Source organism: Silene latifolia, chromosome 11 (assembly GCF_048544455.1).
Source record: "Silene latifolia isolate original U9 population chromosome 11, ASM4854445v1, whole genome shotgun sequence".
In the NCBI taxonomy this organism is placed as follows: domain Eukaryota; kingdom Viridiplantae; phylum Streptophyta; class Magnoliopsida; order Caryophyllales; family Caryophyllaceae; genus Silene; species Silene latifolia.
The window spans coordinates 82,571,854-82,581,188 of NC_133536.1; the positions used below are offsets into that span (position 1 = coordinate 82,571,854).

Sequence of the window (9,335 nt, forward strand, 5' to 3'; positions counted from 1 at the left end):
TAACGGTCGGAAATTACGGGGTGTTACAATCATCCCTCCTTTTAAGAAGTTTCGTCCTCGAAACTTGCAAGTAGAAAACGAAAATACAATAAGGACGAACTCAATTTTCCAAGGGCGAAAATCAAAACTGATCGAAGCCATTTGGTGTTCACAATTAAGTATATGTGGTCGTTGGTCAATGGTCGATACAAAACACAATTTATACTTCACAAACAACTCTACAATTAGTAAAGAGGTAAGTAAAGGTCGGATCCCAAGGGACGGGTATTGAAATGAGAATTCTATTGTAACTAGTGGTGTCTAGGGGTGTCACAAATTGGGTTGATGTAGAAGGTTACTAAACTAAAATAACAATGAAAATAAACTAGCAAGATGAATAAAATAAGGGGTGTAAACAATTGATTAAAGGCACTAGGGTGTCATGGGTTCATAGGGGAATCATGGGATATGGTCATACAAACATGTTCTCAAATTATAAGCAAGCAATTATTGTTGTGATGGATTGAGTTGGGTTATATCTTACAATCCTAGGAAAGTTTGGGTCCCGGAGCCGAATCGATTAGATTGTACAACACCTACAAGTCGACTTAATCTTTCCTACTCAACACATGCATGGTCTAACAAGACTCGAGTTGGGTTATGTCTTACAAGTCTCATTGAAAAGATAGGAGATGATAGTAAATGCAAGGATTCATAGGCTTAGCATTTCATCAAATATAACATGTGCATGTATTAAGATCAAAACAAGCAAGCAAATAGATTATGAAAGCATATTGATTTAAGCATGAATCATCCCCATGATGGTTTCCCCTAATCACCCATTAAACCCTAGCTAAGAGACTACTCACTCATTATCATGTTGATCATGCTAGCAAGGTTGTCAATCATACCAACAATATGAAACATGATGAATAAATGAAAGTAATTAGCAATAATTAAAAAGGGATTAAGAGATTATACCTACTAATGATTCCAAAATAATAATGCAAAGAATAATAGAAGAACTTGATGATTGATGGAAGGTTGTCAATCTCCCAATAAACCCAATAATCTTCTAATTACCCAAAATAAAGGAAGAACAAGAGAGAGATTAAAGAACTAAAACTTGGATTAAAACTTGATTAATACTTGATTACAATATTGAAGAGAGATTTGATTGATATTAACTACTCTAAATATTGATAAGAAGAACATGCTCCTCTAATTAGCCTAATGGGGTATTTATAGTGAAAATTAGGGAGGATGCATTAGGGTTAACTAAGGGCTAAACTAGTAATTACACGTTTTAAGTTGAGCAAGGAGGACCCGGTATTTTCTGAGAGAAGGGCTTCTCTTTTCGTAGCTTGAAGAATGAAATCCGTGCTGTACTGAAATCCGTGCGGATTAGAGTCGGGACGGCCGGATTTGGGCTGTGCAATCCGAGCGGATTCAGGAGAGGGATGCTCGGATTGTGCTGGGGGAATCCGAGCGGATTCCAAGGAGGGACGCTCGGATTGTTGAGGCTGGACGGACGGATTGTCTGCAATCCGTTCGGATTGTTGGTCAGCTACAATTCTTCTTCTTTTCTCCCCTTTTCTTCATAAATTCCTTGGGGATTTCCTTGGGGACGCAAGGATCCTTTCTCAACATTATTCTTCTACTATGATATATACAAAGGCCTTCTAGTCTTGTCTCTTCTTGATGCTTGGTCATTGAATACAATCAATTTAGCCTTGTTTTGCCATGAAAATGCAAGATTCTTACTCCTTTCCTACCAAGGGATCAAAATCTCAAAGAATATGTAAAACAAAGAACTAAAGATAAGAAATGACCCAAATAGGCACTAAAAAGCATGGAAACAATGGTAATTCGGGGGCTAAATATGCGCCAATTATGGTCACATCAAATATCCCCAAACCGAACCTTTGCTCGTCCCGAGTAAAGAGGTGACAAAGACTAGGACCAAAACTAACCTATCCTAATAATAATAGCCGATATGAGATAATTAGCGGGTCTCACTCCGCCCCTTCAACTCACAACAAGACAACCATGAGGTAGGATGCCTTCTTGCAAGGCAAGGTGGGTCTTGCCAAAATGGCGTTACATCCAATCATTAAAGCACATAAAATCACATAATGGATGCATCTACAAAAAGAATAGCCACTTTCCTCATCTAAGTGGCGGAAATTATCTACAAGGGAAGCAATTCAAGGGTACACAATCCTTCATAGATGCAATTTGTTCAAACTACTAAGCCTAGAAGGATACCAATAAATCACCTCCAAAGTGTGTCAAGCTAGGGTACCTTTGTCCTCAATCGTTAAATGCTTTCGTCAAGAGTAGACTCCCTATGGTGTTAGAAACACTGGAGGATCGCGGAATTCCCCCTCTTGCCTAGACAAGAAGAAGGGTCGTCCCCTCTCTACCATGCACAAAAATGGATACGATGGATAAAGGGATCGATAGATATTTGAGTTTCATTTTGGGAGTTTGCTTTCATTGTTGTTTTTCCCCCCAATTTCATGTGGCATTTGACATTTGAGAACACTTTCTTGCCATTTCTTTTTGATTTTTGGCATTTCAATACTTGACAACTTTTTGTATTTCTTTTTGAACATTTTCAAAGTCACCCCAATTAGTAACGAGGGTGCCTTGTATTTGAAGCTTAGGAGTCTATTTTTGCTCCTCTTTTCTTTTGATGCATTTTTGCAAACTTTCTTTCACTTTTCATTTTATTGAACTCAAATTTTTGAACAATTTCTTTTTGTGCCCATTCCCTTTGATGACAAAAATATGGTAGAACATGGATGAATGATGGAAGTATGCATTGTTTCAAGGGTCACCTTGGAATAAACGGTAGCCAAGGAGTTATCACACCACAAGGTACTCTTGACTCGGCCTTAAACCATGGGTCAAAGGATACTAGCATGACACATCCTAGGGTGTTTTACAAGCATTCTAACAAGCAAAGTCTTAAGAATAAAAAGCATCTACTAGGGCCTATATACACTTGTCAAGCTTCCCAAGTAGACGGTTTCGCAAAATTTTTCTAACATGCAAACTACATGCCATGATGCAACTAACATATAAACATCCTAATGCAAATGATTCTACCAACTAATATGCCATATAAACTAAATGCAAGTCCTAAGTTCACATTGTTGTACCGCATCAGTCAAAATAAAGCCACATAGTCATTAACATAAAGAGGAAAAAGGAGATTGGAAAGATCATACCATGCGGTCTTCAATATCCTCATGTCTCGGATGTGGCATAGTCAATCAAAGTGAACAAGGATAAACAAACATAATATATACAAGACAATATATACAAAGGAAATGAACTTGTTTTTGGATTTTTCAATTTTTCAAATTTTTATGGTTTTTGAAATTTTTCAATTTTTATGGTTTTTTGAATAAAAGTTAAGTGTTAGAATTCCCATCCCCACACTAATATGGGCATTGTCCTCAATGGCCAAAATGATGGAAATTATGCAAAGATGATGCATGATTTCTATACTAAATGCAATTCTACACTAAGCTATACTACATGATGCATGGTTTTTGTTATGATGGAGAGGATAATTTAGATTCCCTCCCGTTGTGTATGCATTAACTTCCCCAAACCAAATAAGACACTATTGCTAATGTCAAAGCATTGGGGTAGTTCATGCACACACTATGCTATGCATGAAACTAGATTGTCATTTTGGATTTTACAAATGGGAACAATAAAGAACACCTCAATGGAACCGAGGTGTGAGTCCTTTGATGTTGCTAGGACTAAACCAACAATGATCAAAATGAAATAAAATACAAAGAGATATAGACAAACCATGGGAGTGTAGGAGTCTCCAAGGCTAGTCTTCCATCATGCTATCATCATCATCACTTCCCTCATGAGAAGTGGTCACATTGCCACTTTCCTTGGCACTTTCTTCTTCATCTTGTTCCTCATCTTGTTCATCATCATCTTCACCATCTCTTTCTCCATCTCCACTTGCTTCTTCCTCAATATTATCATCAAATTCTTCACCATTTCCAACAACCTCATTGTCTTCTACCACGTCCCTAGATGCACCCGGAAACAAGGCTTCTTTATCCGCCCAACTAGGCAAAGGACAAGATGGATCAAGGAGTCCTTGCCTAGCAAAATGTAAGAGGGGAGGATATTGAGCCAAATATGCATTCTTCCGGTCTTCATAAGCTTGCTTGTGCATGGCTTGCATAAGAAGAGTGACATAGTCTTTCCCAATTTCAACTCCTTCCGGTTTGAACTCTTCATACACAAAGGGGTAAGGCGGTACAACAATGGAAGAGGAGGGGGTTTCATGATCACCCTTTTGTTGTTGAATGATGTACTCGGCTTCTTCGGATAGGGGAAGTAGATAGTTGGTCCGGTGGACACTTAGGCGACAAATCTTCGCGGGTAAAGTGAATTATCGAGCCTCACTAGTTAGCCATCCACACTTGGTGTCAAGAGGGTTTTGAGCAACCCACTTGAACTTGTTAATCATGATAGGCATATCAATAAGATGGCCACCTTCCTTTGCCTTGTACTTGCTATCCTTATTGAAATTAGGATCAAAGTGCTTGGCTAGGACCGTGACTAGGCCGCCATTAACAATAACGGTTGTACCCTTCTTCCCACTATCAACATGGAGCCATCTATCAACCAATAGCCTCAAAGAATTGAAAGACTTGGTATGGATTCTTCTGATATTCAAAGCCGATTCAAGGAGAATAAAATCAAGTCTTGTGAAATGATTGGTGTCTTTCCTAGAAATTATGGTATTTCCCACAACTTTGTGCCATACTCTTATGCCCGGATGATGGACCAAAAGAGCACGACAAGCATGAAAATCATCAAATTTCTTCCCGGAGATTGCCTCCCAAAGAGGCTCGGGGTCATACTTTCCATAATGCTTAAGATATCTTGATTCATCGCTAAGACCCAAAATTTCACCTAATTCCTCAAAGGTAATGCGTCTACTAATGTTAGCTAGACGAAACTCAAGATTTTCCTTATTCTCAACTTTGGTAACTTTTAAAGAACTTAAGAATTCCAAGACAAGGGAAGGGTATGTCAATTCCTTTGTTTCAAACAATTTCTTCAAACCCATGGCATTGAAAAAGGCTTTTGTTTGTTCAAGAACACCCAATTTCTCCAAAGCATCTATATGAATTTGGTGGATTGAATTGATTTCATAGCAAACTTGGCAAATGTATTTCTATGGGTATCGGAAATAAAAGTTACCTCCGGATAATGCAAGAGTTGATCGATTACCGGAGTAGAAGGTGATGCTCCCGTAGAAATTTGTTGTTGTTGTGGTTGTACTTCCAAGTTTGGTGTTGCTACCACCATTGCCAAAGCTTTCTTTGTTTGGAGAGCTTTTTGCCTTTGAGAGAGAGTCTTTGCCTTTGGTGCCTTTGTTGCACCCTTTGTCCTTGCCATTTGATGAACTAACCAAGAAAAGAATCAAAAATCTTCAATTTGTAGAATGCCCAAATCGATTTGAAGGTGAAAGGCTTTGCCTTTATGAAATGAAAAATCGACTCAAAGGTTGAAGATTTTGTTCTTGGTTTTGATTGTTATTGAAGATGGAGTGATTGATTTGTTGTTGAAGGATGGTTTGATTTGATTTTGGTGGATTTTGTTAAGGGTTTTTGTTTTTGTGATGGAGAGGATGAGGGTTTTGATGTTGTGGGTAGTGTTTATGAATGAATGAATGAAGGAATGAAGGTGGGAGGGTAATTAAAAAAGTCGGAATTTTCGAAAACGTAGGGGCAATCCGTGCGGATTAGGCCCAATCCGTGCGGATTCTGCAGCTTCAAAATTTTCAGAAGCTCGCCTAAAGACGGGCGGATTCTGGGGAATCCGCTCGGATTCTTCTGTGTCGGGACGGGCGGATTTGCTTCAGGACGGACGGATTTCAGCCCAGAGAAATTTCTTTGTTTTCTTCAGCTGCAAAGACGGGCGTCTTCTTCACAAGACGGACGGATTCTATGAGACGGGCGTCTTTCCAGAAATCCGCTCGGATTCTTTAACAGTCAAGAATTCTCAATTTTCAGCTCAGCTCAGGACGGGCGTCTTCTCAGCAGGACGCTCGGATTGTTGAAGACGGGCGGATGTTGTACAATCTGCTCGGATTTTGGTCCTTTGTACCCGGATTCACTTCATTCGTGCACAATGCATTTCCCTTTACCATTCTTCCATTCTTCTTCATTTCTTGTGTTCTTCATTGTGGGGGCACTACTAAGGCATGAATAGCCTAGGCAATTGTCATCCCTACACTAAGGTAAGGCACTACACATCAATTGAAGTCATTAGTCCCTCCCTCACTTCTCTCTTACATGACAATTATTTTGATCAAAGTAGATAAAAATCCAAAAATGACAAAAAATGCAATACAAGAATTGAAATGTAAGTTAGGGAGTTAGAAATATTTACAAGTGGTGGTTTAGGGAGGACTCCACCAAACTCTCATTCTTGATGAGATGTCAAGGGGGCATGTTCAAGGTGTTGTTGATGTTGCTCAACACCTTGAAGAAGTAATCAAAAGCTTGTTCATTGTTATGGTAGAGGTCCTCAATAGACCGTGGTCCTTGTTGTTGATCATGATCGATGGCATGCCCAATGTAGGGATTAAAAATCCCTTCAAACTCGTCGTCCCAAAGACCACAAACTTCATTGAGTTGATCATTGAAAATCTCTTGCTTAGATGGAGACAACTCTCCCAATTTCTTCTCTTGGCCAATGAGGCCATCCTCTTCTTCCTTGGTTGATTTTGATGAGCCTTGCAAGCTCTCCTTGTCACAATTCACTTGCTCTTTGAATGGAGCATCTTCATCTTTCTTCCTCCATTGGAGTTCCGATTTCTTCCTTTCATCTTTCCGGCTATAATGATCAATCATGAAACATGGCTCATGTAAACGAGGAGCTCTCATGGTCTTGTCAAGATTAAAAGTTATGCTTTCATCTCCCACTTCTAGAGTGAGCTCTCCATGTTTCACATCAATCACCGCACCCGCGGTGTGTAGGAAAGGTCTTCCTAAGATGATAGGAATGTTGGAATCTTCCTCCATATCAACAATGACAAAGTCCACCGGGATGAAAAACTTCCCAATTCGCACGGGGACATCTTCCCATATCCCTAATGGTGTCTTCGTCGATCTATCGGCCATTTGGAGTGTGATATTGGTGCATTTAAGCTCTCCCATTCCCAACCTTTTACTTACCGAGTACGGCATGACACTCACACTAGCCCCTAGATCACATAAGGCTTTGTTGATCGTCGTGTCGCCAATGGTACACGGTATTGAGAAGCTTCCCGGATCCTTTAACTTTGGAGGTGAACTCCCTTGAAGTATTGCACTACTCACCTTAGTGAAGGCGATAGTCTCAAGTTTCCGGATCGACTTCTTCTTTGTGAGGATATCTTTCATATACTTTGCATAGGCCGGAACGTGATTGATTAATTCCGTGAAAGGAATTGAGACTTCTAAATTCTTCACAATCTCCATAAACTTTCCAAGTTGATCATCAAATTTGGGCTTGGCTTGACGACTTGGAAAAGGAAGTCTAATCACAATGGGCTCCTTCTCTTTGGCCTTGTCTTCATTTTTCTTTGAACTTTCTTCTTTTGATGATTCCCCTCCTTTGGGGCTTTGCACAATTTCTTCCTTTTCACTAGCTTTCACAACTTCATCCTCAACTTGCTTCTTCGGTGCTTCATATCTTGTACCACTTCTCAAGTGAATGGCACTAACCGTTTCATGTCAACGGGGATTACTTTGAGGTGGTAATTGCCCCTTTTGTCTTTGTGAGCTTGAAGATGCTAGTTGAGTCAATTGTGTTTCCAACATCTTGGTGTGAGCTAGAATGTTGTTGATGGTGGTGTCCTTTGCTTGGCTATCTTTTTGCATTTGAGTGAAAAATTCTTGTTGATTCTTTTGCATTTGGAGGACCGCTTTTTGGACATCAAAACCTTGGTCATTTTGGTGATTGTATGGATTTTGATTTTGGTAACCTTGGTTTTGATTGTAAAAGGGTCTTTGATTTTGGTTTCTCGTGGGTGGTGGAGTGTATGTTGTTTGAGGGTTTTGAACTTTTTGGCTTTTGTATGAGAGATTTGGATGGAACTTGGTGTTTTCATTGTAAAAATTTGAATAAGGGGTACCACTTTTGTAAGCTTGGAAAGCATTGACTTGTTCGGTTGTTCCCCTACACTCACTTGGGTCATGACCCAAAGTTCCACAATTCTCACATATCCCACTTGGGATTGATGAGGATGCCGTCATGGCATTGACATGATGCTTTGATGATTTTGAGTTTTCCTCAAGTCTAGCCATAGCTTGTTCAAACTTCAAGTTGATTGTGTCAATGTGAGCACTAAGTTGAGCACCCAATTGAGTAACGGAGTCCACTTCATACTTTCCTCCTCTAGTAGTCTTGCGAGGTCTACTATATTGTGAATTATGGACCGCCATTTCCTCAATCTTGTTCCATGTTTGATTGTCATCAACTTCGGTGAACATTCCATTTGATCCCATATTGAGAATGTTTCTTGAATCTTCATATAAACCATTCCAAAATTGTTGCACTAAAAACCATTCGCTAAGTCCATGGTGAGGACATGAGCGACAAACACCTTTGAACCGCTCCCAAGCTTCATACAAAGATTCTTCATCCTTTTGCTTAAAACCCGTAATTTGATCTCTTAGCATGTTAGTCTTTTCCGGTGGGTAGAATTTTTTGTAGAAAGCTAGAGCTAACTTCTTCCAAGAATCTATTCCAAGGGTGGCCTTATCAAGGCCCTTCAACCATTGCTTTGCGGTGCCGATTAACGAAAAAGGAAATAAGACCCATCTTATTTGGTCTTGAGTCACGCCCGTTTGAGAGATAGCATCACAATAATCGCAAAAGGTTTCCATATGAGAATGAGGGTCGTCACTAGGCATTCCCCCGAATTGGCTCCTCTCAACTAGTTGGATGAAGGCGGACTTGGCAATAAAATTACCGGTGAGATGTTGCGGTGTAGGAGTACCATTTGGTAGATTCTCCTCGGTGGGTATAGAGTGTGACGAGAATTTAGGCATTGTAGGTGGATATTGTGGGATATTGTGTAATGGGTTCTCTTCTCCTTCTATTGCGAAAGGATTGACAAACTCACTAGTGGGTTGAACAACTTCACCAACACCTCTCAAATTCCTCCTAACAAGTCTCCTATTATTCGTCAAGGTTCTTTCGATTTCACGGTCAAAAGGTAACAAATCACCTTGTAACCTTCTAGACATGCAAAATATCAAACAACTCGAAAACAATTAGAACAAACCTTGAGGATTTTTACTTCCCCA

At 39.8% G+C, this 9,335-nt stretch overlaps 1 non-coding gene across 1 annotated transcript; it reads left to right on the forward strand.

Moving 5' to 3' along the window:
* The first annotated feature begins 8,598 nt into the window (after positions 1 to 8,598).
* On the forward strand, positions 8,599 to 8,705 carry LOC141615890 (small nucleolar RNA R71). The gene has a single exon (XR_012530278.1). It is a non-coding gene; the product is annotated as a small nucleolar RNA R71 (small nucleolar RNA).
* The last annotated feature ends 630 nt before the right edge of the window (positions 8,706 to 9,335 follow it).